Raw genomic sequence first — 26973 nt, 5'->3', positions numbered from 1 at the left:
GGACACATCATTCAGCTCCATACTTATAGAAATGGTTCATAGATTAGTACAAAGCTAACTGCCCTTGCGTGCCATTTTAAGCCTAGTCAATTATCCCTTGTGAGACTCAAACCCTGCACCTTGTGTTTGTAAGGCAAACACCTTAACCCTTAGGCCACCCTCCCAAACCTGGATTAATAGTAACATTACACAGTAAGATTGGACACCCTTTATGCATACACTTCTACATCAGTAGTTTTGATATACAGACAACATACAGTTCTAATATATTTGTAACACAAGCATATGAATCATGTTGATATTCACAAATAACATATGATCATTTACAAAATTCCAGCTAGCTGGGCTGAAAGCATTTCCTTTTGTCACAGACTACATAGCAAGTGCCACCACTTTTTGCAATTTGATGTCCAGAGATCCATTCAAGTAATTGAGTTTTTAGATGTAACATTAATATTGGATGATCAAGGAAGATTTAGTGCATGAATACATGATAAGGACATTGGAAGAACCACCTCCTGCATTGGAAAAGTATGCATTCTGCAGTGTATACCTACATATTATCATGGGGCAGTTACTTCACACCTCTAGATTGTGCACTGATGAAGAAGTATATATAAAGAAAATTGAACAGTTAGTGAAATGTCTTCATGCTTGTGGTTATAGGCAACAAGAGTCCAACAGGGTATCAGGATCACTAGGAATATGAGAAGAATAAGAGGATGTCCTTACTTTTCAGAGAATACTACAACAGAATTAACTTGTCCCATACCACAGCAAGATAACAGTAATAAAAGTGGAATAATAAAACAAACTATATACCAGCCTCTAGGTAAAATAATGTAAAAAATCACATAAATCACCAAAAAATGAGGTACAACAAGGAGCTCCATACAAAAGGACTTTAATCTTCACAGAAATCCACAAAAAAATGCTAAAAATCCGCAGTGTTGCTCAGGTTAAGCATTTTTGAACTTCAAAAAGGCCTTCATCAGAACTAAAGAAAACTTGTAATCTAAACCTGTTTTAAACCCAGTCTAATTAAATAGTGGCCAATCAACAAGTGTACTTCATCAAAGACAATAGTGTGCAAATTTCCAGTTAAAGCAACACTCCTGCTTTCATGCAATGCTTTCACATTAGTTAAAAGGTGCATTTACAAATGTAAAACACCAGAAAAAGGCTACAATGTGTTAAAAATGTGTATATATTATGCATATTTTTTCAATAGATATAATAAAAGAAAAGATAGTGCATACTTTTTCATTTGCACCTGTCACATACACTTTTTCTCTGTAAAATAACCTTATAGTTAACTGCTGCATTCAACCCAGGTGTGTTATAAGCATTGAACAAGACTTGCCACCAGAATTCTCTGTAGTTTAACCCATCCTCTCTGTCTCCATTGTAATTCACTGGAATGTGGTCTATAACTGCAAAATAAAACTTGGTGTGCCTTTCCTGAAAAGACATGTGCCTAACCAAGGCATTATCCATGTTTTTATTTTAATGGCATAATAAGGCTCATACATCCTATTTTTCACCTGCCTCTTAGCCTTCCCAATGTAAAAAGCTGTGCAGGATGCACACCTAACCAAATAAACAACAAAAGTAGAATTGCAAGTAAAATGACCTTGTGTCAGCCAAATTTTATCACTGGTGCTAACCTCAAAATAAGGACCTTCCTGTATGTGTCTTCTTTCACAATTCTGGCAAGCAGAATTTTCTTTCTCTAGCAATTCTTAAAATTCTTGGCCCTCTTGCTAAAATTTGGATTAGACCCTATAATAGACAACAAATCTCCATGTGCACCTAAAATTCTCCAGTTGTTGCAAATAATGTTTCTAATTGCCCCACTATCAGTAGTAAAACCAGTGGCGTACAAATGGACCACTCTTTCTGTTTTGAAACATCTTTTTCCCTTTCCATTGCTTGACATAATAAACTCTCAACAACTCTAGAGGGGATAACCCCTGCATCTAAACCTGTCGCGCAATTCACCAACAAAGTTGTCCAAAAAAGTAAAATCTGTAGTGTCTTTTCAACCTGTCTCTTCACTAGTGTGTGTCATGTAGGTGGGGTGCATACTTGAACAGTGTAACAAACTGTTACTAGCAACATTCTTATAGCTAATAACTGACCCCAACTTAAATGTATGACCATATTTAAATACTTCCAGATCCAAAAAATTAATCTTAGTGGTGTCACTAACATGGGTGAAACTCAAAAAATTGGTACTGCCATTTAAATGCTTGATGAAATCCTCTAATTGTTCCTTGTCCCTTCCCCAAACAAAAAAATAAATCATCAATAAACAATAATAATGCTTAACCAGGGAGTAGCCTGGTAGTTGAACCAAAACATACATTTCCCAATAATTCATAATAAGGTTGGCATAATTAGGTGCCATCCTAGCTCCCATGGCCACTCCCCTGGTCTGCAGAAAATACTCTCCATTAGAAATAAAAAAATCACTACTCAAAATGTACTCAATACATTCAAGCATAAACTTGCATTCACCCACTTCAAAAATGTTGCTGTGAATCTCATCCATGCTGCATCCTGGCAACAAAGAAAACGCCTCCCCAGACCCCAACTTCTCCAACCTTGAAATAGCCACTCATTTCAACTCATTCTTCAATAGACTGCATAGCTAAACTATCAGCCTCATTCTCACCCCCTCCTCCACCACCACCCCCGCCTGCCACAACCACCACCCCAATCATCAACCTTCCTCCACATCCATCTGCCTCAAGCCCATCCCCACAAGCACTATAAAAAGACTTCTACTCAAACTCAAACCCTGTCACAATGCACCTGACAACCTTCCACCCAGCTTCCTCAAACAATCTGCAGACAGCATTGCCTATCCCATCTCTATTCTTATAAATAGATCCATACAAGAATCATACGTCCCTTCTATCTGGCGCCATGTTTACATCATCACCCTCCACAAAGGTGGCAAAAATACTGATACCACCAACTTCATGTCTAGTGCCATCCTTTCCCCTCTTTCTATAATACTAGAGAAAACAATGCAAGCACAACTCATGGCACACCTAACACTAAACAATCTCCTCTCTCCTACCCAACATGGCTTCCGCCCTGGCCACAGCACCATGACTGCCCTTCTTTCCTTTCTTGAAACCATAAACTTCGAACACAACTCAGGCACGTTCATATCCACACTATTCCTAGATCTGTCAAAGGCCTTTGACACCATCTCACACATCCTACTTATATCCTAACTCTCCACCCTACACCTCTCTCCCACGACCATCGCCTGGTTTTCCAACTACTTGTCCAACTGCCAACAAACTGTCCAATGGAAAACTTCAACTTCCCCCTTCCTTCCCACACCCACAGGTATCCCACAAGGTTCTGTTCTTGGCCCTCTTCTCTTCAACCTATTCATTAACAACTTTCACCAATCCATCCCAGACTCATCTATCATCCAATATGCAGATGACTCAACAGTCATCTGCTCAACCTTCTCCCCCTCCAAGCTCCTAGCAAAAACCCAACTAGCCGTCTTCAAAACAGAAATTTGGATGCAGTCTAACCATCTGGCACTAAATGCAAATAAAACCAAACTAATGTTTTTCCCCTACCAAAAAATCCATTGACAAATCCACATTCACCATACAGAGCCAAAACAACATCCTCCTTGAAATTGTTCCCAACATTAAGCTTCTTGGCATCATTATTGATTAAGAACTAAAATATGACACCCACATCCACTCCACAATCAAGAAAATGCACCAAACGTTAGTCTCCTCTACAGGCACAACTACTTCCTAAGCCCCTCTACCCGTCAAACTCTTGCATCCACCTTCCTACTCCCCCCCCCCTTATGTATGGTGCCCCTCTTTTCACCAATCTCCATCTTGGCCTTCGGTCCAAACTTAAATCCTGCTAAAACAACATCTCCAAATTTGCAACCAATTCAAAAACTCATCCCACCACTGCCACTCCCTCCTCACCCTCAACTGGCTTTAACTACCCAGCTACCTCAGTTACCTACAACTCACCATTGCCCACAAGCTCATCTTTAAACCTGCCAACTGCCCAGCTCTCGCTACTTCCTTAAAACCTTACATTCCCAACCGCTCACTCAGATCCAGAAACCACAATCTCCTTCAGGTCCACAAACCTGAATTACCTCCTGGCCATCTACTGCTGTCCCACTCCTTAGCTAAACAGTGGAACTCTCTCCCCACACACCTATGCAACCTTCCTAACCATACATATTTCAGATCTCAGCTACTGTCATCTTTCTTCCAAATGGGAATGCCCTTGCCACGCTCCAAATTAAACCCCTCCCCCCTCATTCCACCTTGCACTGACTCATCCAATTACCTACTAAAAACTAATTTTCTTTGTAATATCTATTGTACTATACTCTCCAGTCTCAAATATACTATTACCCTCTCCATGCATAATATTTTCCTAACCTAATGGCTAGAAGCTATATATTTTGAAATGTTAAACCTACAATTGAGTTTATAACAAAAATATTCACTTTATGTAAATATTGAAATTTCTGTATCAAATTATGTCTTTTCATTTTTGTAACATTGCGACAAGCCAGTTGCAAATATCATAGAGCTTATCTGTAAATGTTTAGTTAGCTGTATGAACTATGTCCTTTTGTAACATGTGAAATGTAACTTGCAATTATTGTTGAGCTTTTCTCCCCGGGCTTCCACTGCAAACGGGCTCTTCTTGGCCCAGTGGACTTCCCCAGTCATCAAACTTAAATAAATAAATAACTAAAATAAATAAAATATATAATATGTGTGTGTGTGTGTGTGTGTGTGTGTGTGTGTGTGTGTGTGTGTGTGTGCTATATATATATATATATATCTATATGGGTCCACTTTACTTTACCGAAACAACACTTCACCGACACACGGAAGAGCGAGACGAAACGACCGACGGGTAAGTTGACCGAAAAGGTGATTTGCCGACAGCCGAAAGACCGACAAGGGTAACGTGTGAGCGCGACTCGGTAAGTGTGCGATAGTGACGGAGTTAGGAGCGGTCAGGTAAGTGTGCGATATTGTGGGATTTTGGGTTAGGATGTGGGAAAGGTGAGTGTGTGGTAGTGTCGGAGTTAGGGTTCGGGTAAGGTAAGTGTGTGATAGTGACGGACTGTAGTTTAGGGACGGGTTAAGTGAGTTAGGTTTAGAGTGCGGGTAGGGTGAGTGTGCGATAGTGACGGGCTTTATGTTTTAGAGTGGGTTAAGTGAGTTAGGGTTAGGGTGCAGGTAGGTTAAGTGTGCGATAGTGACAGTCTTTAGGTGTAGGGGTGGGTTAAGTGAGTTAGGGTTAGGGTGCGGTAGGGTAACTGTGCGGTAGTGTCGGACCTTAGGGTTAGGGTTTGGGTTAGGGTTAGTGGATATGTCATTGTGTGTCATGTGTAGTTTACGTTGTTTGTGTCGGTGTAATTGTGTTCGGTTTTGTGAGTTGTCGGTGTTGTGTGGTTTCGGTTATTTGGGGTCGGTGTTTTGTGTGTCGGTGAAGTGTCGTGTCGGTAATGTAAAGTAGACCCATATATATATATATATATATATATATATATATATATATATATATGTGTGTGTGTGTGTGTGTGTGTGTGTGTATATATATATATATATATATATATATATATATATATATATATATATATATATATATATGTATATATATATTTATATATATATATATATATATATATATATATATATATATATATATATATATATGGAACCACTTTATATGCTTGAAATCATGAAATATCGAATTTCAGAATCTCGATCCCATAAAGTGGAAAGGCTAAAACATTGAACACCCAGAAGCACGAAATTCAAAATCTCACATTTCGGAGACATTGAATTAGCGGTTCTGGTGTCCTGCTGTGTTCATAGATTCAGGTAAATGTTTATGTTTTAAGGGTTTTGAGTAGTGGCTGTAGTGTGTGTCAGTGTGTTTTGTTACTGTGGTGTGTGTGTGTGTGTGTGTGTGTGTGTGTGGGGGGGGGGTGTAGCTTGTGTGGTGGTGTTTCACGTGTTTGTGTATGTATGTGACCTTGGATTTAGCATATTTAAGTAGGGGGAGTATGGCGGGCACAGTCCCCCACATGGGGGGTGCTGGGGGGGCACAGCCCACTTGCTTGTACATAGGATTGGGTCTTGGGTTTGCTTCTGGGGTGGAAGGTGTGTGTATATGTATGTGTGTGGTGTGTGTGCAGTATATAAGTTGCGATTTTGAATTTCGCTCTTCTGGGTGTTTGATGTTCTAGCCTTTCCATTTTATGGGCTCGAGATTCTGAAATTCGATATTTCAGGATTTCAAGCATATAAAGTGATTCCATGCCACCTACATCTTGTGCCACTCCTTCACTCAGGTTAGCCATCTGTGCATGTTGTGCTAAGTAGCAGTGCTAAGGTAAGGCTACCAGTGATTTAAACTCATGTTTAAAGTGTGAATTACAACCTAACATTTTGTTTGGCTGCATATGCATGGTTATGGTTATGGATACTAGTGCCCCCCACAGAGTGACTTCCTAGGGTGCGAAAGAGGTGATGTTATATCTATACACAGCCAGTTCAGGGAGAAGTTGCTGGGACCACATACAGGCTCATTTCATAATGTGAATGGATACCTATTATGACTTGCCAGAGTTGCTGACTAATGCTACTGGAACCCCCAAGCCATTGTGTAATGGATCAGTAAAGGACCTGTGTAACTACTGCCTTGAAGATCCCTGGGTGTGTGAAACATCAGATAAAACACATAAATGTCCTAAATGGTATTTTAAGTTGTTTCCATTTCTATGTATTTCATACTGATGTTTTAAACTGTGCTCTGTTTTGCTAATAAAATTTGATGCTTCTGAGAGATGGCAGAATATACCAGTTTTGCCAATGTGGATTCCTGTATGTGTGCTCTGTGTGCTGTTATTAACTACCATATTGTTGTGGCACTCTGATTTTTTTGTTGGGAAGGACACCTAATTGTGTAACTTTGGAGTTATAGCCAACATTTCATGCATCTGTGTCATTATACATACACATGGCAGTATAGCTTGCATCTTAGCATATGGGGACCATTGCTACAATTTAGGCTTCTACATAATTGTATGTGTGTATGTATTGTGTAGCTAATTTCACAGGTTGTGACTACCATCTCAGGCTTATGCTTGACTATACCCATGTAGTAATGTAGTGAACTTCACAAGTTATAGGCACCACTTCTGGCTTCTGTTTTACTGCTCATACATATGCAGCTCTACTTTGACACTGCCCACCCCACTTTCAGCTGATGATCAGCTCCCATCAGATCTACTCCTCATTCATGGGGGTCTGTTGGACCCATCTCAGTCTGCTCTGGTCTCAACTTGGCCCATATCCAAGGCTGGTGGTGAGATATAGGCCACTAATGCAGCATCATGCGTCTTTTGGGAAATGTGGTCCTACTCCTGCCAGCCCACAGCAGGTTTCCACATTCTACAGTCTCTGCTTTTGAAAAGTGCATGCACACTGTGACACATGACCAGCCTCCTGACTAAGCGGCTCACCGCGTATCCAGCAAAGAGCTCACCAGGCTCATGCACCACTTACAGCAGTGACTCTAGGCTGACCCCCTCACTCATGGATGGGTGAGCTGACATTCGATGCACCATGTCACCAAATGAACACAGGTTGTCTGGGGTACTGTAAGGGCTTTATTCCACTGTGCCACAGAGCCTGTATACCTTGCCATTGCTGTCTACATCTCACCTGCACATTTGTATGTGATGGATGATATTTGCCTTGTTTTTCGGCAAGGCCAGTGTGAGAAGGAATGCTACTGATTGCTTCAGAAAGCAGCAGAGGCTACTAAACAGCAAGGTGTGTGGGACTTCTGGCTCCTCTCCTGTACTATATTTTTTGTACCATACATGAGATATTGTCAGCAATGATACCCTTCTGTTGTGTTTCTGTTCTGCATACAGTGAATATTTTAGATATATTGCATTTGTCTGAGAATGTATTAAGGTGTAAATAATTTGTGTTACAATATAATTTGGTTTTGTTTTGTACTCTACAACTTTATATCTTGTACATGTAAACCTTTAATGGTTTCACATATTTGGGCATGGGTCATGGCTACAAAGGATCAATGGGGCAGTCTTGTGACTGTGTTTTTTGCTGAACTATGTGTTGACCACTGCCAAGCCATTTTCCAGACAGAAGTCTAGGATGACCTATCCTTCCTTATTCCAGTGGCCCCAACCATGTGGACCCAGACAGTCCTCATATCCTATTCTGTCTGTCCCAATATATGCACCCATTATTAACACCAGTTCATGCTGTTTTGCTTTATCTAGTAAGTCCTGCAACCACTGTTTAAATGCACTCCTTTCTTGACTATCACAGCCCTTCTGTGGGGCATAGATTGAGATTATGAATATTGTCTTTCATTCCACTGAGGTCTATTTGCCATGAGGCTGTCACTAGCTCTAATGTCATCCCTCGCTGTTTTCTGAAGCTGCTCTCTCACAGCAATTCCTGTACCATTTCTATCCTGTCCTCCTTTGTAGCAGACTCTGGTTCCCAAACCAAGTGGCTTTACTTTACTGTCCTTGCATCTTGTCTCCTGGATACAAAAGATGTCCAGCCTCCTCTTTACCAGCATGTTATCCACTTCTAAGCCACTTCCCATCAGTGAACCTACAGTGAGTGCAACATTCTTTAGTTCATGTTTGGCAGGTTGATTGGTTTTATGTCCAGCTTTTGCTCAACACAGCTATCCTAGGTAACCAAAGATTATCAACATAACTGATCAGCACCAGCAATCACATTACTGAAAATACAAAGCATCACAAACACAAAAATTGCAAAAGGAAAACAAGCAATTTCCTTTTGGAATCTCTTAAAAAAATACTATCACTGAATTCAAACCACATTTATCTGAATAGTGTTGCATAAAGTTTTTTTTTTCTAAGGAATGATGTAGGCTTAGTATTATGGGGGCAGGGTTAGGTTTAGCTGGCATTAGTAACGATGGATCTCCATTAGTAAGGAAGAACAGGGAGATAGTTGTCCCTTTCTGCACTACTTTACTAATTTATTGTTATTCCTAACCCTGCTCTTGCTACTACCACTACACAAGACACTCAGACACATGCCATGTACAGCAGCATACATGCACAACACTAAATCTGTCCCCTTACCTAGCCCTTAGTCATGCTCCCACCCCAAACTTTCTGTATGGGATGTCTTAATCATATATACATGTGTGTGTGTGTGTGTGTGTGTGTGTGTGTGTGTGTGTGTGTGTGTGTGTGTGTGTGTGTATATATATATATATATATATATATATATATATATATATATATATATACATATATGTTACCTTCATTTGACTGAAAGCTCATTTGACTGACAAACATTTTAGTTGGACCAAATGACTGAAACTTCATTTTACTGACACTTCATTTGACTGACAGTTCATTTGACTGACAATTAGTACTGGCAGTGTCTAGAGCACTGTAAGGCAAGTAAAAGGAATATGTCCTTTTCCCCACTGTAGTGCGACCCTGGAGTTAGTATATATGGTTGGGGTGGTGTGGGTTCACACTACAGTGGGATAAAGGACATATTCCTTTTATTTGCCATAGAGTGCTCTAAACACTGCTAGTACTAATTGTCAGTCAAATGAATTGTTAGTCAAATGAAGTGTCAGTGAAATGAAATTTCAGTCATTTGGTCTCGGTCAAATGAGTGTCAGTCAAATGAAGGTAACATATATATATATATATATATATATATATATATTTTATTTTATAATCTCAAAATACTATCTCAGGACTATAAAGACAAAAGTGCAGTTACGCAAAGCTGCATAATATCGAATGCGGAAATGTCGAAATCACGGTTGTGTTGGCGTGTTCGTGATGTGCGGTGTGGTTTGTGGATTTAGCTCGGGATTCAGGTAAGTGGTGTTTTTGTAAGGGTATTGGGTAAGGATTTTAGTATGTGTATAGTGGTGGGTTTTATGTGTTTGTGTGTTTAGTGTGACCTCGGAGTTAGTATATATAAGTAGGGGGAGTGCAGGAGGCTTGCCCCCCTTCTTATAGGTAGGGTAGGTGTGTTTGTTTGTTATGTTGTGTTTGTGTGTGTTTTGTTTGTTGCAGTGTAGTTAGGTAGGTGTGTTTGTGCTTGTTAGTGTGGTGGTGTGTGTATGTGTATGATCGCGATTTTGAATTTGAATTTCGCCTTTGTGGGCTGTCAGTTTTTTTAATTTTCAGCTTTATAGTCTCGAGATACTAAAATTCAATATTTTAGTAAAGTGAATCTATATATATGTGTATATATATATATATATATATATATATATATATATATATATATATATATATATATATATATATATATATCTTCTTCTTCTTCTTTCAGCTGCTCCCATTAGGGGTCGCCACAACAGTTCAACTGTTTCCATTTCTTCCTGTCCTCTGCATCTTGCTCTGTCACACCCACCACCTGCATGTCCTCTCTCACCACATCCATAAACCTTATTTTAGGCCTTCCTCTTTTCCTGTTACCTGGCAGCTTCATCCTTAACATCTTTTTCCCAATATACTCTGCATCCCTCTTCAGCACATGTCCAAACCAACGTAATCTTGCCTCTCTGGCTTTGTTTCCAATCCTTCCAACCTGGGCTGACCCTCTAATATACTTATTCCTAATCCTGTCCATCCTTGTCACACCCAGTGCAAATCTTAACATCTTCAACTCTGCCACGTCAAGCTCTGACTCCTGCCTTTTTGTCAATGCCACTGTCTCCAATCCATATAACATGGCTGGTCTCACTACCCTCTCATAGACCTTCACTTTCACTCTTACTGGTACTCGTCTGTCACAAATCACTCCTGACACTCTTATCCACCCACTCCATCCTGCCTGTACTCTCCCAAGTATTTAAACTCATCCACCTTTGCCACCTCTACTCCCTGCATCCTCACCATTCCTCTATCCTCCCTCTCATTCACACACACATATATTCTGACTTAGTCCTGCTGACCTTCATTCCTCTTCTCTCTAGAACATATCTCCACCTCTCCAGAGTCTCCTCCACCTGTTCCCTACTCTCACTACAGATCACAATGTCATCTGCAAATATCATAGTCCATGGGGACTCCTGTCTGATCTCGTCTGTCAACCTGTCCATCACCATTGCAAATAAGAAAGGGCTCAGAGCTGAACCTTGATGTAATCCCCCCTCCTCCTTAAACACATTTGTCACTCCCACTGCAGATCTCACCGCAGTCACACTATCCTCGTACATATCCTGTACCACTCTTACATACTTCTCTGACACTCCTGATTTCCTCATACAATACCACAACTCCTCTATAGGCACCCTGTCATATGCTTTCTCTAAATCCACAAAGACACAATGTAACTCTTTCTGACCTTCTCTGTACTTCTCCATAAACACTCTCAGAGCAAACATTACATCTGTAGTGCTCTTTCTTGGCATGAAACCATACTGCTGATCACTAATTACCACCTCCCTTCTTAACCTAGCTTCCACTACTCTTTCCCATAACTTCATGCTGTGACTGATCAATTTAATCCCTCTGTAGTTACTACAGCTCTGCACATCACCCTTATTCTTAAAAATCGGTGCCAAAACACTTTTTCTCCATTCCTCAGGCATCCTCTCACTTTCCAAGATTTCATTAAACAATGTAGTTAAAAACTCCACTGTCATTTCACCTAAACACCTCCATGCTTCCACAGGTATGTCATCTGGACCAACAGCCTTTCCGTTCTTCATCCTCTTCATAGCTATCTTTACTTCCTCCTTGCTAATCCACTGCACTTCATGATTCACTATCTGCACATCATCCAACCTTCTCTCCCTCTCATTCTCTTCATTCATCAGCCCCTCAAAGTACTCTTTCCATCTGCTCAACACACTCTCCTCACTTGTGAGTATGTTTCCCTCATTATCCTTTATCACCCTTACCTGCTGCACATCTTTACTAGCTTGGTCCCTCTGTCTAGCCAATCGGTACAGGTCCTTTTCTCCCTCCTTAGTGTCCAACCTTTTATACAACTCTGCATACACCTTATCCTTACCCTTCACCACCTCTCTCTTTGCCATGCACCTCATCTCGTTATACTCTTGTCTACTTTCTTCATCTCTCTGACAATCCCACTTCTTCTTCACCATCCTCTTTCTCTGTATACTCTTCTGTACTTCCTCATTCCACCACAGGTCTCCTTGTCCTCCTTCCTCTTTCCAGATGTCACACCAAGCACCTTTCTAGCCATCTCTCTTACTAGCTCTGCTGTAGTTACCCAGCTATTCAGTAACTCTTCACTGCCACCCAGTGCCTGCCTTAACTCATCCCTTATCTCCACCTCACAATTACCCTTTTTCAATTTCCACCATTTGATCCTTGGTGCTGCCCTCACACTCATCTTCCTCTTCTTGATCACCAATGTCATCCGACATACCAGCACCCTATGCTGCCTAACTACACTTTCCCCTACCACCACTTTACAGTCTCCAATCTCCTTCAGACTGTGTGTGTGTGTGTGTGTGTGTGTGTGTGTGTGTGTGTGTGTGTGTGTGTGTGTGTGTGTGTGTGTTTGTATTGTATCTTCTTTTGGCATCTGTCCATCTATGTATATATTTATCTATCTATAAACAAAGCTACACTACATTTTCAGATTAGATATTACTATGATATAATCCACTTATGTGCATCTTCTTCCTTTAATCTTGTATGTCACCATATGCTCCTCCCTCTTGTTAAAATACGTATTCATCACAGCCATGTCCATCATTTTCACAAAATCCACTACCATCTGACCTTCTGCATTCCTTTGCTTACACCATACCTACCCATCACTTCCTCATCCCCTCTGTTCCCTTCACCAACATGCCCATTGAAATCTGCTCCAATCACCAGTCTCTCACCCTTGGGTACAGTCATCACTACTTCATCCAACTCACTCCAAAATTTTGCTTTCTCATCCATTGCACACCCAACTTGTGGAGCATATGCACTAACAAGATTCATCATTACACCATCAATTTCCAGCTTCATAAACATCACTCTATCCGACACTCTTTTCACCTCCAAAACACTCTTAGCATACTGTTCCTTCAGGATAATGCCTATGCCATTTCTCCTCCCATCCACACCATGATAAAACAATTTGAAACTGCCTCCGATACACCTAGCCTTGCTCCCCTTCCATCTGGTCTCTTGCACACACAATATACCAACCTTCCTTCGGTCCATCATATCAGCTAGCTCTTTCCCTATACCAGTCATACTGTCAACATTCAAAGTTCCAACCCTCGCTATCACAGTTCTAGCCTTTACCTGCCTTCGGGCATTCCTTACCCCTTTTCTCCTCCTTCGGTCAACAGTAGCCCAATTTCTGCCAGCACCCTGTTGGCCAACAGTACTGGTGGCAGTCGTTGTTAACCCGGGCCTCGACCAATCCGGTATGTATATCTGTACTGTTGTCTGCATGTATGATTTGGCAAAATTTTATGCCAGATGCCTTTCCTGATCCAACCCTCCCCATTTATCCGGGCTTGGGACCGACACAAAGAAAGGCACTGGCTTGTGCAATATATACACCCATATATATTGAGAGATAGAAAGGTACAGTCTCTCTCTCTCTCTCTCTCTCTATATATATACATATATATATATATATATATATATATATATAAATATTTATATGTGTTTGTCTGTGTGTGTATGTGTGTGTGTGTGTGTGTGTGTGTGTGTGTGTGTGTGTGTGTGTGTGTGTGTGTGTGTGTGTGTGTGTGTGTGTGTGTGTGTGCATGTGTGTGTGTGTTTGTATTGTATCTTCTTTTGGCATCTGTCCATCTATGTATATATTTATCTATCTATAAACAAAGCTACACTACATTTTCAGATTAGATATTACTGTGAAGCTCAGCAGTGGAGAAAAACTGGCATACCTTCCTGAGTACCAGACTCCCTTGTTAAAGCCCTGCACCATCTAAGCACATTGCAGTCAGCTAATAGTTTGTTTATTGCATTTTATACTAATTCCATATCTGAATTATTCAGTGCTGGATGCTGCTTTAAATACAAGTCCTTCCAACAATAAAGATTATGTGAAGCGTGTGACTAGAGGATGCCAGCAGGCACACCTGGTTCACAGCACTGTGAAAAACGATGTACTCTCGGAGGTGCTTTAAATGAGAGATTTCAGGCCTTTGTTTCACTATTGATGTGCGCTACTGAACTGAATAAATAGCTTACTATACAATTTTAAAATGAAGTGTTTTTATTCCGTGCTTGTACACTGCTAAGAAATTGCAAGTTAATTAATTTCAGATACTATGGGACATGCCTTGTTCACAAAAATAATTATCATAACAGCCTGTGACCTATAGCTAACCAGAAAGAAATCTGTCTCTGTCTAAAACTATTAAAATGCTGACAGAGTATGCATTTCTTAGGCTTGAAGTTTGCATGCCAGCAGAGAAGTATCAGTTTGACCACATCTTAAGAACATGTGCAGAACAGAGATAGAGGTGCCCATCTGGAAAACTCACTTGCACATGCGTTAAGCATGCTGTTATATAATAAATAACTGAATTGTCAGTCACAAAGCGTATGAATCATGTAAGCAAAAATCATTCTTAGAGGCTTATCCTTATATTTCACCTCAGGTTTGCAGAAAGCCATTGAGAAGGAAACAAATTCAGTCAAGGGAAAAACAGTGTGTAGTGCAATCAACAACAAAAAATGAGATGATTTGGAGCATATGCTAGATGAAATAATGTGTGACTAGTATGTTTACTTACAAAAAAACTCAGAGGTATAACAAATTAAGGAACACTTGGAAACATGTTACTTTTTAAAGCCCATTGTTTCAGAATGTGCATGTTGGTACTGCGGAGATGGAGACCATTGCAAATAATACAGATATTGCTCTGATAGCCCATTGTTGTAGGTATTTTCAGATTCCTTAATAGAACTGTCAAAAATTTTGTTTCTGATGCAGAAACATTATTTATCAAGAAGACCAAAAATAGCCCAGAAGGTGGATGCTATTTTAGCCCTTTAACTGCATAGTGAGCAGTACCTATTTTACAGTAAAGACATAGGTGCATAAATTGTACTGCATGGAGAGCCATGATCACATTCTAAAACTGTAAATGAAGGGCTTGTTAAACATCTTTCTGATATGAAAAAAGGTATTTAACAAGCATTTTTTGAGCATACAATATTCCCCTTGCTTCACTCTGACAGCTGATTCAGTGCCCTGCATTCATTGCTGGGTGCATCAGTTCTTCTAACTGCACCCCTGGACTTCAGTCCATTAATTTGACCAGAGTTGATGCAGAGCCTATGGATGTCCTGTGAGTGCTGTGCAACACCTGACATTTTTTTGTTTGTTTTCTTTTGCTTTCATTTAAGACCTAACCTTATTTTCCACCCCTGTCCAGTTGTGTGGTCATGTTGTGAGAGGCTGGCAGGCAATTGAAACTTGTAATGTTTCACCCCACCTATGCCAAAGCTAAGCCAAGTTTCTACCCTAATTCCCTTATGACTACAACCTCTGTTGTATGATACCCAGCCTCCACCTGGGATGTTATGGGGAACACCCCTGCAACATCCCTCCTTCTGGGGGTGGACACACCTCCATCCCTCCATGCCACTCCATCAGTTGCCAGGGCTGTTAAATGAACCCAGGTGGTTAGGTCATAGTCACGGCTTTAACCATCTATGCCATAGGAGTGGCTTAAGACATTTTTAAGCACCTCTAACTGCTGTTATTCTCTGGTCTAATGCTTGAGCTTGGACATTATCTGAAGTATAGGAGCATGCAAAATTCACACAGACACTGACCAGAAGTTAAATATATCTCTCGTCTCTACTGTTTTTTTTTTTTTAGTTTCTCGTCAGTGTTTGTCTGACAGTACTAAGTGTTTGGTGGTTTCTCCTACATATTTTCTCTCTAAGTAGTAGTACATCACAGCAGCTAAAGCTCCCTGCACTAAAAGGATTATAATCAGCTTTATGATCATAATTAGTTGTTACATGGTCTTGATTTCCACATCTTGAACACATAACAAGCTGGTTATAACTGGAAACCTGATCATAAATAATTACATTAAGCCACCTATATCATTTATAAGGAACAGTTATCCATGAGCATCACCTCCTGAAATACCTACAATCGCATTCTTGCAATAAAAGTTAAATGCACCTTTTCTTTTATCATACTTACATGGACTGGGCAGTCTCATCGTTTCAGAATCATCAGTTAGTGGACATCTGTTGATAGTTTAGCTTTGAGTCATTTGTTTCTTGCAATGAACATAAAGGCTGAAAGCAAACAAACACGAACACTGTTATCCATATCTATGTACTGGATTATCTATTAACCAGTATGAAACAGTGTTTTTTGACATAAAAATGACACAAGCAAAATGTCACTGTTGTTACTGATGCACTATAGGATGTTGCTGCTTTACTAGGCATTACTGGACTTTCACTGGGCAATCTTTACAAATTCAAACATTCATTCCTGTACTAAACACAACAGTGAAACACCTCTCAAACCTTGTTTGCTTCACAGAATCCTTTCCTAATTATGGTATGGTATGTTTAGTTAACCATTCAACGGACCATTTATATTAAAGTGGTTTCCCTTATGAAATAATGACATAAAACCAGTTGGTGCTAAAATCTCATGAGCTTTGAAGCCCTGTGTGAAGTCACAGTTTCAGTATCTTAATCAACACAGATGAGATAGTTTTCAGTGAGTACTTAAACTGAAATATCTGAGACCATAACAAAGATGGTGCTCCAAAACTTAGGATTTCCACAGAGCTTTCTGAAGTCTCTGGATGAAGCTTTATAGACAGGAAAGAAAAGGCCATATTCCCTTGCTTTATTACATATTTATTTATTTTATTCACTTCAGTATTTAACCACCTAAGCCTTAGTCTAGAACAAAAAATAAGATCATAATAAACTACAAAGAACTCCATGTCATAACTTTTGTACTATAAAAAGACACATTGACTAAATTAAATTACAAAAATTAAGAAAGTACACCTATTTGTTCTCCTAGAGGACAATAGCCTAATTCTATCATTCTATCTATCTATCTGCTTTTTTTTCAGCAGTACTTTCTTTTCAATGTGACTGCATTTAAGAGAATGTGCATCGTATGTTTGGAGTGTGATGTTGGTGTACAATGGTGACCGATGCAATGGGAGATGAAAGGAACAAATTATTGGGGAAAAAACTAGTTTGGAAATTAAATTACGTAAAGTGATTGTGCACTCCATACCCTTTATATAAATAAATGCTAGAATATTGAATCATTGGTTCAAATGCTTTATCCCTTCATTTTATATTTTATGATTAACCCAAGTGTTTGAAGGTGCAAACTTACATGGTTGTTTGAAACTGGAGAGAAAACTCTGATTTACAAACAAGAAAGGAGGTTGATTGTGAACAAAAAATAGCTAACAGAAGCTCATGAGCAATACAGATTTAGGATGTAGAAGATAAACAGGCATAAAGAGAAAAAGATTCAAAGTACAGCTTTAGGGGGACAGTATATGGGCATTAAAGATAGAAGAAGTAGTAGCTGAAAGGGAAAGAGCTCAGACAAATTGTATCAGAAACAGTCTTTACAATCTGATATTAATCAATAGAAATGAGTTCAAAACTGAGTGAAATGGATGGACAGAAAGCCTAAAAGGGAAGGTGAAACTTAATTAAAAGATCAAAAAAGAAGTTGAGTGACATATATATTAGTGAGCGCACTAGGTCAGAAGGCAGCAATGGCAGATTAAAAATCAAAAGTATCTGAAATTTTGCGAAGAATGCCATCATATAATGTTAATTCCTTTGAGGGCACAATATAATATAACAATATATCCAAAATTAAAGGTCAATATCCTGAAGAGAGATAGATTTTTCTGGTTACTGTTCTAACTTAAAAATGCTGTACTTATTAACATCTAACTAGCAGGAAACTGTGTCATTGATAGTAAACTTGAATAAAATAGTTAGTAAGGAAAGCTACACTTAATTACATTGAGCAAAGAGTAAAGATTACTATAGACTTTCTTATGAAATAACTTTTCATTCCTATGGTGTGTGTGGTTTTAATGCCATATGAAGCCAAGGAAATGTAGTGCATTGCATGTACATTAAAAAAATCATAGCTAAGCTTTAAGCTTGACAGGATGTATGACAATAAAGCCATAAAAATGCTGCCTCCATTTATAGTTATCTGCAGGTGAAGAATGATGTTATGCAACTGGGATTGCTGGGAAAGCAAGGCCTTGGACGTATATAGAATTTGGCAAAGCAACAAAGAGTAACACACACATATAAGGTGGGTACTGTTACAAATGTGGGAGGTACCTATGGTGATCATGTGACTCTCCTGTTACACTTTACTGTATGTGTGTTGAAAACATAGCATGGGCACATTATGTGTGCAACAGAATACCTTACAATAAATTGTGGCAGTTAAATTTGTTTTACTAGTGTCAGACGTGCCTCTGCTACACAGTAAAGCATTCAGGGTGATATCCATAGTCATTACAAGGACAGGTAAAGGCTATCAACACTGTTTGCACATTTCTGCAGCAATGATGTGATTCATAAAGGCAATTTATGCTAACAAATAATGGCCATGAAGGAACTTAAGCAAATAAAATAATAATGAGATGTAAGTGAGAACATATGTAAATCTGCATATGCTAATAAGTTCTTCTCCCACCTGTTTGCAGTTCATAGACATAGTTTGATGCGTTTCCAACCTACCAGCAGATTCTTTTCAAAAGGCAGAATCATACAATTTCTGTCTACTTTGTAGTCCACAAAGATGGTTTTCCTTGCTGCTAGCCTTGATATTTCCTGGTGTGAGCAGTTTTTCTTGGCCAAGTCAAAACCACTTGCACCCAGAGGCACTCACTGGCCAAGAAGGCAAATATATTAGCAGATAGTTACTCATTACAGTTTTGATAATCAGGAAATCCTTGACAATTTCACAGTGGTCAAGGATATTATAAGGGTCTTAGTGATTATGTATGGCCTCCACATGGGCACTGGGGAGAAACATGGCCTTCCTATCCCTGTGAATACTAAGGTATGTGTAGCGCTCACCATAGTATGTTTATTTCCTGATGTCACCTCAAGACTGAGCCTAGACTTTGAGTGTCTTTTATAGGGTGACACATTTTCCTGAGGTGTTTGATGTGATACATTGCACCCATGTTGCAATCAGTGCCACATTTGGTATGCAGGGTGAGTGGTACCGCAATACGAAGTACTACCATTCCATCAACTACCAGGTAGTGTGTGATGCTGATGGAGCATCACCAACATCGCTGACCAGCATCCTGGCAGCATACATAATTCCCATTTCTGGTACACTAGCTCACTTTACCTCCTCTTCCTGCATAGTAAGATGCCCAGTGGTTATCTTCTTGGTAAGTGGAAAAACATTTTTTTTTTTTATTCATGGTAAAATGTATTGCTTAATACTTAAACACTTTTTTCTTTCTTTTACCTCCCCCCTTTTCTCTCTCTCTCCCTTTTTTTCTTTCAGGTGTTGCTAGATATCCAATGGAGCCATGGTCATGGCACCAGTGAGAAATCCAAATGGAACTGCTGAACATAATGTTAATACACCCCTGATCAAGACCCGTATTATCATCAAGAGGGTCTTCACATGTTTTAGAGTCAGTTGAATGAGTCTGGGGGTGCCTGTCAGTATGACTCAGCTGTTGCATGCAGGATGTGTACTGCATGTTAAACTGTGTTAAATGATCATGCACCAGTCTGGTGATGAAGTGATCCATGCTGTCAGTACAGATCCCACTTCAAGTCCAAGTATGACTCATTTGGCAAATATAGTAAGGCACCCCATGGAGCAGACTTGTACATGGCATACAACAGTTAAGAACTATGAACAATGACATTCAGGTTATTGTTTCCTTTCTTGTAAAAAACATGTAAGGCCGGATGCATGAATGTCTACACTAAGTGTACACTGTTCTGAGTAAATAAACACCACAAGTATAGCTCCCACCTTCTTCCTCCAAATTCTAGTTTTCCTACTAATTGACTGACTGATGTACTCACTGACTGCTCACTGAAACATGTTCTTGATTTAATAAGGTATCATATAAGGAATACCCTCAATACATTTGGGTAAGGTGATATACCTAAGTAGCACATACCGAATCTCCTGAAGTGGTACATTTAATAAAAATTATTCTTTAAATATTTCACATGAGTTCATATCTTGCAGTTGAATGCAAAATATATGACATGTTTTTTTGTATTATGCAATCTTTACTGATTTTTAACTATTACATATTTGAAATGTATCGTTGTGCTTTGTTAAAGTACTGCACATCAGATTATTTATTTCTGCCAAATAGAATAAGCTGTGTCCTCAGAGACATAAATCATCATTTGTACAGTGCTGAGGCTGAAGTAACAACAGTGCACATTTACATGGCAGGATAGAGATGTAATAATTTCTATTTTCTATAGAGTGTTTCTATAAATAGTCCCCAGGATTCAGCAAGCTCTGCACGGTGTGCAGGAATAGTGCAAGAGCTGCTGGAGGCAATATGGCAGCTGAGAGATCCAGGAACAAGCTACCAGGACGTGCACAAGCGCTCCTGCACTATTCCTGCATGGACACAGCTCCTGTATGCTAATTACCCCATTTGCAGGTGAAAACCATGCAAATGAGGTGAATTAGGGATCAAGGAAGCAGGCAGTTGTCCGTGCAGGATTAGTGTAACCTGCAGAAATGCATTCGGCTAGTAACCGAGTACATTTCTGCAAACTACAAAACGGAGCCATGACAGCTCAAAATAAAGGGTGTATATAATGTGGAAGGTATGCCAATGGCCAAATATATGGCCATTGGCATGGAAAATAGTTTCAAAATAACAAACAATAACTTTTTTTTTTTTGGACGATTTTGACCGTTTAAGCATAAGGAGCGACTTGCAAATGGGATCAGCCCAAAAATAAAAATAAAACCTTGAAAAAAGCTTTTTAGGCAAAAATCACAATTTTGCCATTATAGTCACTGGCAGGCAGAAGACAACAAGACCACTAAATAGTGGTTGCTAAGGGGGAAGGCTCAGTGTTAGACTTGTGACTAGGCATTAGCAGTCAATACTATGCAAATGCGGGGAATGATACTGAATCACAGATTTCCCCTCATTGCTAGCCAGCACCCAACAGTGTAGGTGCAGGAAAACCATGGTGCAAGCCTAAGAGTTAGCTGACATCATAGAAAGTGTGTCAGGCATACTGTAATCTTATTGGAGCTCTGTGGCTCGGGTTTGCCCTTAGCTTAGCAGAGCTAAGGAAGGGGATGTGTCTGAAACTGCCTGGCAGTATTTACATTGTCTAAACGGGTGTGTTTTAAACAAAAAAATAAATAAATAAACCAGGAAATAGCAGCTCCATTCACATCTGAGCACTTTGTTACCGTGGTGTGCCTCGGGGCTTAAACAGGAAGGCAATGGGAATGGAAAACAGCAGTAGGAAGGTAATCAAGGAGAACTAGCATAGCTGGCAGGTGAAATGCATCAGAATCAGCCAATTACACAGGCAGCAGCCCAGCCCAGCACACTACTATAAACTATGCAAACACCTTTCCCTCTGTTTTTTCCCACAAACTCTACACCACCGGTGTACACAAATGGGGAAATTTTACCTAACAAAGGCAACAAAATGATAGAGGCTGCGTTCACTCTCATAAATCAATATGTGGAAGAGGCTGAGGGTGGTGAGGATGAGAATGCTGATGATCAACCCACAGTGAGGAGAAGGAGAAGAGTGTACAGACCCAGGGTAACCTACCAGGGGCTACAGGAGCTGGAGATAGTGGAGTGCTATGGGGTGGACAGGGACATCCTACAGCAAATTGTTGAGCTGTGCCGGCCACACCTCACACACAGAACAAACAGAGGGGAACCCATCCCAGTGGATACCAAGGTTTGTGTAAGCTTAAGTATACTAGCCACAGGTACCTTCCAAAGGCCAACTAGGGATATCATGGGGATCTCACAGGCATCAGCATTCGGGGTACTCCACCAGTTCCTGGATGCCATGTCAGCACATGCTGGTGAGCACATATATTTCCACAACACCCATGAGGTGTTTACCAGCAATATGCATCTCTTCCACGAAATAGCAGAATACCCTGAGGTAGTGGGTGCTATAGACTGCATGCACATACACATCAAAGCACCACCCGGTGAGCGGGGTAGAGTCTACATAAACCGCAAGGGATTCCCCTCCAGCAACTGCCGGGTCATGTGAGATGCCCAGGGGCATTATAATAAATGTGTGTGCTGGCAGCCCTTGAAGCTATCATGACTCCCACATCTGGCATATGATGCAGCTGTACCAGAGATTTGCCAGTGGGCACATCCCATATGGCCACCTAGTGGGGGATGCTGGCTACACACTGGAGCCGTGGCTGATGACACCCATCAGAAATGCACACATACCCGAACAAGAACTCCATAATGAGGCACACGCACAAATCAGAATCATAATAGAGCATGTGTTTGGGATGCTCAAGTCATGGTTCCACTGTCTGGACATATCCAGTGGAGCCTTGAAGTACTTTCCAGTTACATGTACCCAAATTGTCATTGTATGTGCCATGCTACATAATATGATCCTGCGGAAACAGCTGCAGCAGGAACATCACGGGGCAGGGCCACACAGCCCCCTACCCTTGCCAAGGCCTGCACAGGCACAGACTGACTGGGAGGAGGAGAAACAACCTGAACCTGCCCCTGTAGGCAGCAGGATCTGTATCCAGTATACCCAGGTCTTGGCAAAGAGGCAACGCATAGCACATACACTGACATGTTAGGAACCCAGGGAATGATACATCTCTCTGACTTGCACATACAGTAAATGCCAAACATGACACTACCTGTGCTTAACCATGTATAGGGAGTGTACTATGTGCATCCGACATAGTCAGCCCTCAGGCACCATCCTCAATACTGGCACGGCCACAAGGTAAGTCACTCTCAGTTGCTGAATGGAGTAGTACGTTCTGCTACTGGTATCTATGGTATGGATGTGAGCAGGTGTCTGAATGGGATGGCAGCAGATAGTAGACACCTATATGGGCAGCATGAAATCCATAACAAATACTGGTGTCAACATAGTAGGCAGTACTAGACAAGGTGACAAATCCCACTGCAGGACATGTGGCTGGCCAAATGTGTGTCCATAGGACACACACATGCATATCAGTGAGGCTCACATACCCAACAACAGTCTCAGCCAGCAGGACAGGTGTAGATGACCACAAAGAAAGGCTGTGCTAAGGACTCCGATTTATGGTACTGGAGAACAGCCCCCCTCCAGAGCTACACAGACAGACTACAACAGGTCAGGCAGTTTGATGTCAATTCTGAAGGGTAAGAAGTCTGCAATTGAAATGTAGGTCAATAAAACCTAAGATCTGTACTACACTGATATGTCTCTAGTCTGCATGATAGGTCAGAATACAGAATGAAATGGAAGCCAACAGAGTACCTGAAATACCAGTACAGTCATAGCAAATATTTACAGTTGTCAGGTGTGCCCCCCCCCACCCCACAATCCTACGTAGAAATGTAGTAACATGTACATGTGGGTATAATAACAGTGAAGCACAGATTACCTGAGCTGGCCAAATTAGCAGGATAGAGTTTTGCATGTGTACAATATGCAGGGCTCTGTGTGTTAGGTTGTTGTGTGTTGCATATTGTGTGAAAGTGGTCAGCATGTAGGCGTGGAGGGTTGTGTCCCGTGGCCTATGGCCAATACTGTGGATGACAGGGCCAAGTTCTAACAACTGCAGTGCCAAACACAATGCATCCCAGTAAGACCCACTCCAGCAGTAATCCATACTAATTGTTCAGATGTAATATCTGTCACAGTCTGAAAGATGGACAAGGCATGAATGTTGGCCCAGACATACACACAGTACACAGGTGGAAATACCCTAGACAGAGAGTGCATTAAATGTTACTGTCAAATGGGCACACCTTTGGAATTGTACATACAGGTTAGCAGCACATTAGTTGTCTGTGTAGTATGGAATACTGATCTAGTCTGGCCAAACACTGGCAGACCACAAAAGGCACATTTATGAAGTACTGAGAAACCGCTGATGTCCCTGCACAAGCCAGCATAAGGGGAATGGCCCATGTATATCTGTAAGTCAGCTGCATAGAACACATGCACTCAGCTCACCCCATCATCAGCCACAGGTTAATCACAGGTCATATCCCTGCTGTTGGGAATGAGTACAATATGACCACCACTTCTGTATGGGAATGCCCACAGAATGCAGCATGCTGAAGAGGTGTCCCATGAAGGTGTGTCCCTAGCTGTAAGCAACACCCTGCCAGCATCCACACCAGTGGATTAATAAGGACAGAAACTATTGCCATTAACACCTTACATACCTACCTTGTCACCCCAGGGGAATCCAGTGGCTTGCAGCCTGGGACTGTAGGAGTGACAGAATGCACTGGCCTGCTACAGATGGCCTGCATCACTACCAAATGCCTTACAGTCTTCTGTCAAAGGCCTGTGTCTCACCTTTACTTCCAATGTGTGTTATCTCATGGAGTCCCAAATAACAACATAACACAGTCCACAGAACACAAATGCAAGGCCATGTCGACAAATCCTAGTGGCATGTCCACCATGTCCTACTGCATGAACTGTGGACCAACCCCTAAATACTATTGGGATAAAGTGATAACTATAGGGATACTTATCATATATCACTCACATAATGCTAGGAAGATGATAGAATAACGGGGGGGGGGGGGTAGAAGCATGGACACCATGGAGTGTGTGAAGTCTGAAACTCTGATGTGTGTCCATACTATCCCTGCCTGCAAACCCAGGAATGGGTGGCTACAAACCTGCTTGTAAACCTCAATGTGAAGGGGAAATGACCTGATATATGAGTCCTGCCTCTGGGTAACCTGTGTGAATCTGTACAGCTGAGAGGTATGGCCACAGCAGGATATGGCCATTCTGTCATGTCAATAGATGTACAAGCATGGGATCCTCAGTCACCACAGTACCAAGGTGCTGGACCATTTACACAGACCCATCAGCAAGTATCTGCAGCTCCCCCTCCAGAATGGCATGATTGTGAGGACTTCCTCACCTCCTTCAATGGTATCAACTCTCACTCGCCCACAAACTAGTAAACCATCCACTAAATGTCCCATACCTCCAGAATCTACTCCAACCCTATTGCACCACCAGACCACTAAGATCCTGCAACAAAAATCACTTGCAGATCACTAAAGCCAATAACTCTGCCGGTGAAGGACTATTCTCTTGCACCATAGCCAAATTATGGAACTCCCTCCCACCCACAATTACCTCCATACCATCATGCACCCACTTCAAAACTTTACTTAAAGCACACCTAAAAACATGCTGGCTATGCCCTTGCAACTCTCACTTTAATATCACCCACCCATTCCAACCACTATCTTTCTTTCCACTCTACTAACTACCTTGATTATAGCAAACTCAGATGCTCATAAGCCTAGTACTTATTATACAGCAGGAACTTCTTATTGCAACATTTGTTAATGTCTGTTATATACTTCACAGATAGATTCTAGTTGTCTACTGATGTACTATGTTCTTCATCTGTAAATATGTTGTAAGTAATTGCTATGTAAATTGTTAATCGCTATGTAATCCAATGTAACTACTGCCTGTTTGTTTTAACTGTGGAGCTTTTCTCCCTGGGCCTCCGCTGAAAATGGACCTACGTCCAGTCGGACACTCCCGGTCAACAAATATAAATAAAATAAATAAATAAATACATAAATAAATAAATTGTGCAAGAATATGTAGGCTGCAGACCACAATACTGGACACAGCTTAATTCATCTTATATTCCCCAGGAAATGACTGCAAGCAAATAAGCATATTTCTCAGTAGTTGATGACATAATACATCACAGTGTAAAACAGTACATATGTCTGAATATCTCTGCTAACATCAAAACCATGTAGTAGAAGCAGTACAGACACAATTAGTTACAGTATCCCCACTATCCTTTGCCCATTGTGATGCCATATTGTCAACCTATCTACAGATATCCTGCAGAAACAGGTTGCTAGCTGTAGGTGTAGAACACAAATGCCTGCACTGGAATACAACCTACCTGTAATGGATTCACACATTCAATACAGAAGGTCATACTGGGCATGCTCCCACACTTAACAGAAATGAAGCCCATGTCTGGCAACAACAGTGGACTATACATATCTATCAGTCGCAGATGTCTGTGCACACACACCACATTGTACACCAGTTATGCTTTACATACACATTGGATAGGCATACACACATATATCCAAGGACAACACACTATAATAGGTCAAACATACACAAACAGAGATGTGGTGAAGAAAGAGACAGACAGTGACAAAGAGCTTCCCATCATGAGGCCTGTCCCACTCACCACACATCCAATTGGCCAATATCACATGATATGCCAATGTCTATCACTGAAGACATTTGCTTCTGGTAGCCCTCAGCACTATAGTGTCTGTGGTGCTTGTGATAACTGTATAACATGACAGTACAAGTCATTATTCAGTTAATCATATAAGCTCTATGACACGTGCAATAACTGGGTATTGCTATAGTGTGATGCATTAGTTAGGTAGGAGTTCTAATCCCATACATGGCAACTTTGAAATTCTGCGTGTAGGGAACAATGATTTTGAGGCCATTCTTAGACACTACACCTCCCATTGTCCTACTTTAGCAAGGCTGCTGATGTCATTCACCTTGAAATACACCTTTGGATACGGGCTAGTCCTATGAGCTCCTTGGCATGTGTGATAACTGTGTAATGCTAT

The sequence above is a fragment of the Protopterus annectens genome, chromosome 3.part0 (assembly GCF_019279795.1).
Source record: "Protopterus annectens isolate FY-2018-M chromosome 3.part0, PAN1.0, whole genome shotgun sequence".
NCBI classification, from domain to species: Eukaryota; Metazoa; Chordata; order Ceratodontiformes; family Protopteridae; genus Protopterus; species Protopterus annectens.
This window is presented reverse-complemented; position numbering follows the sequence as displayed.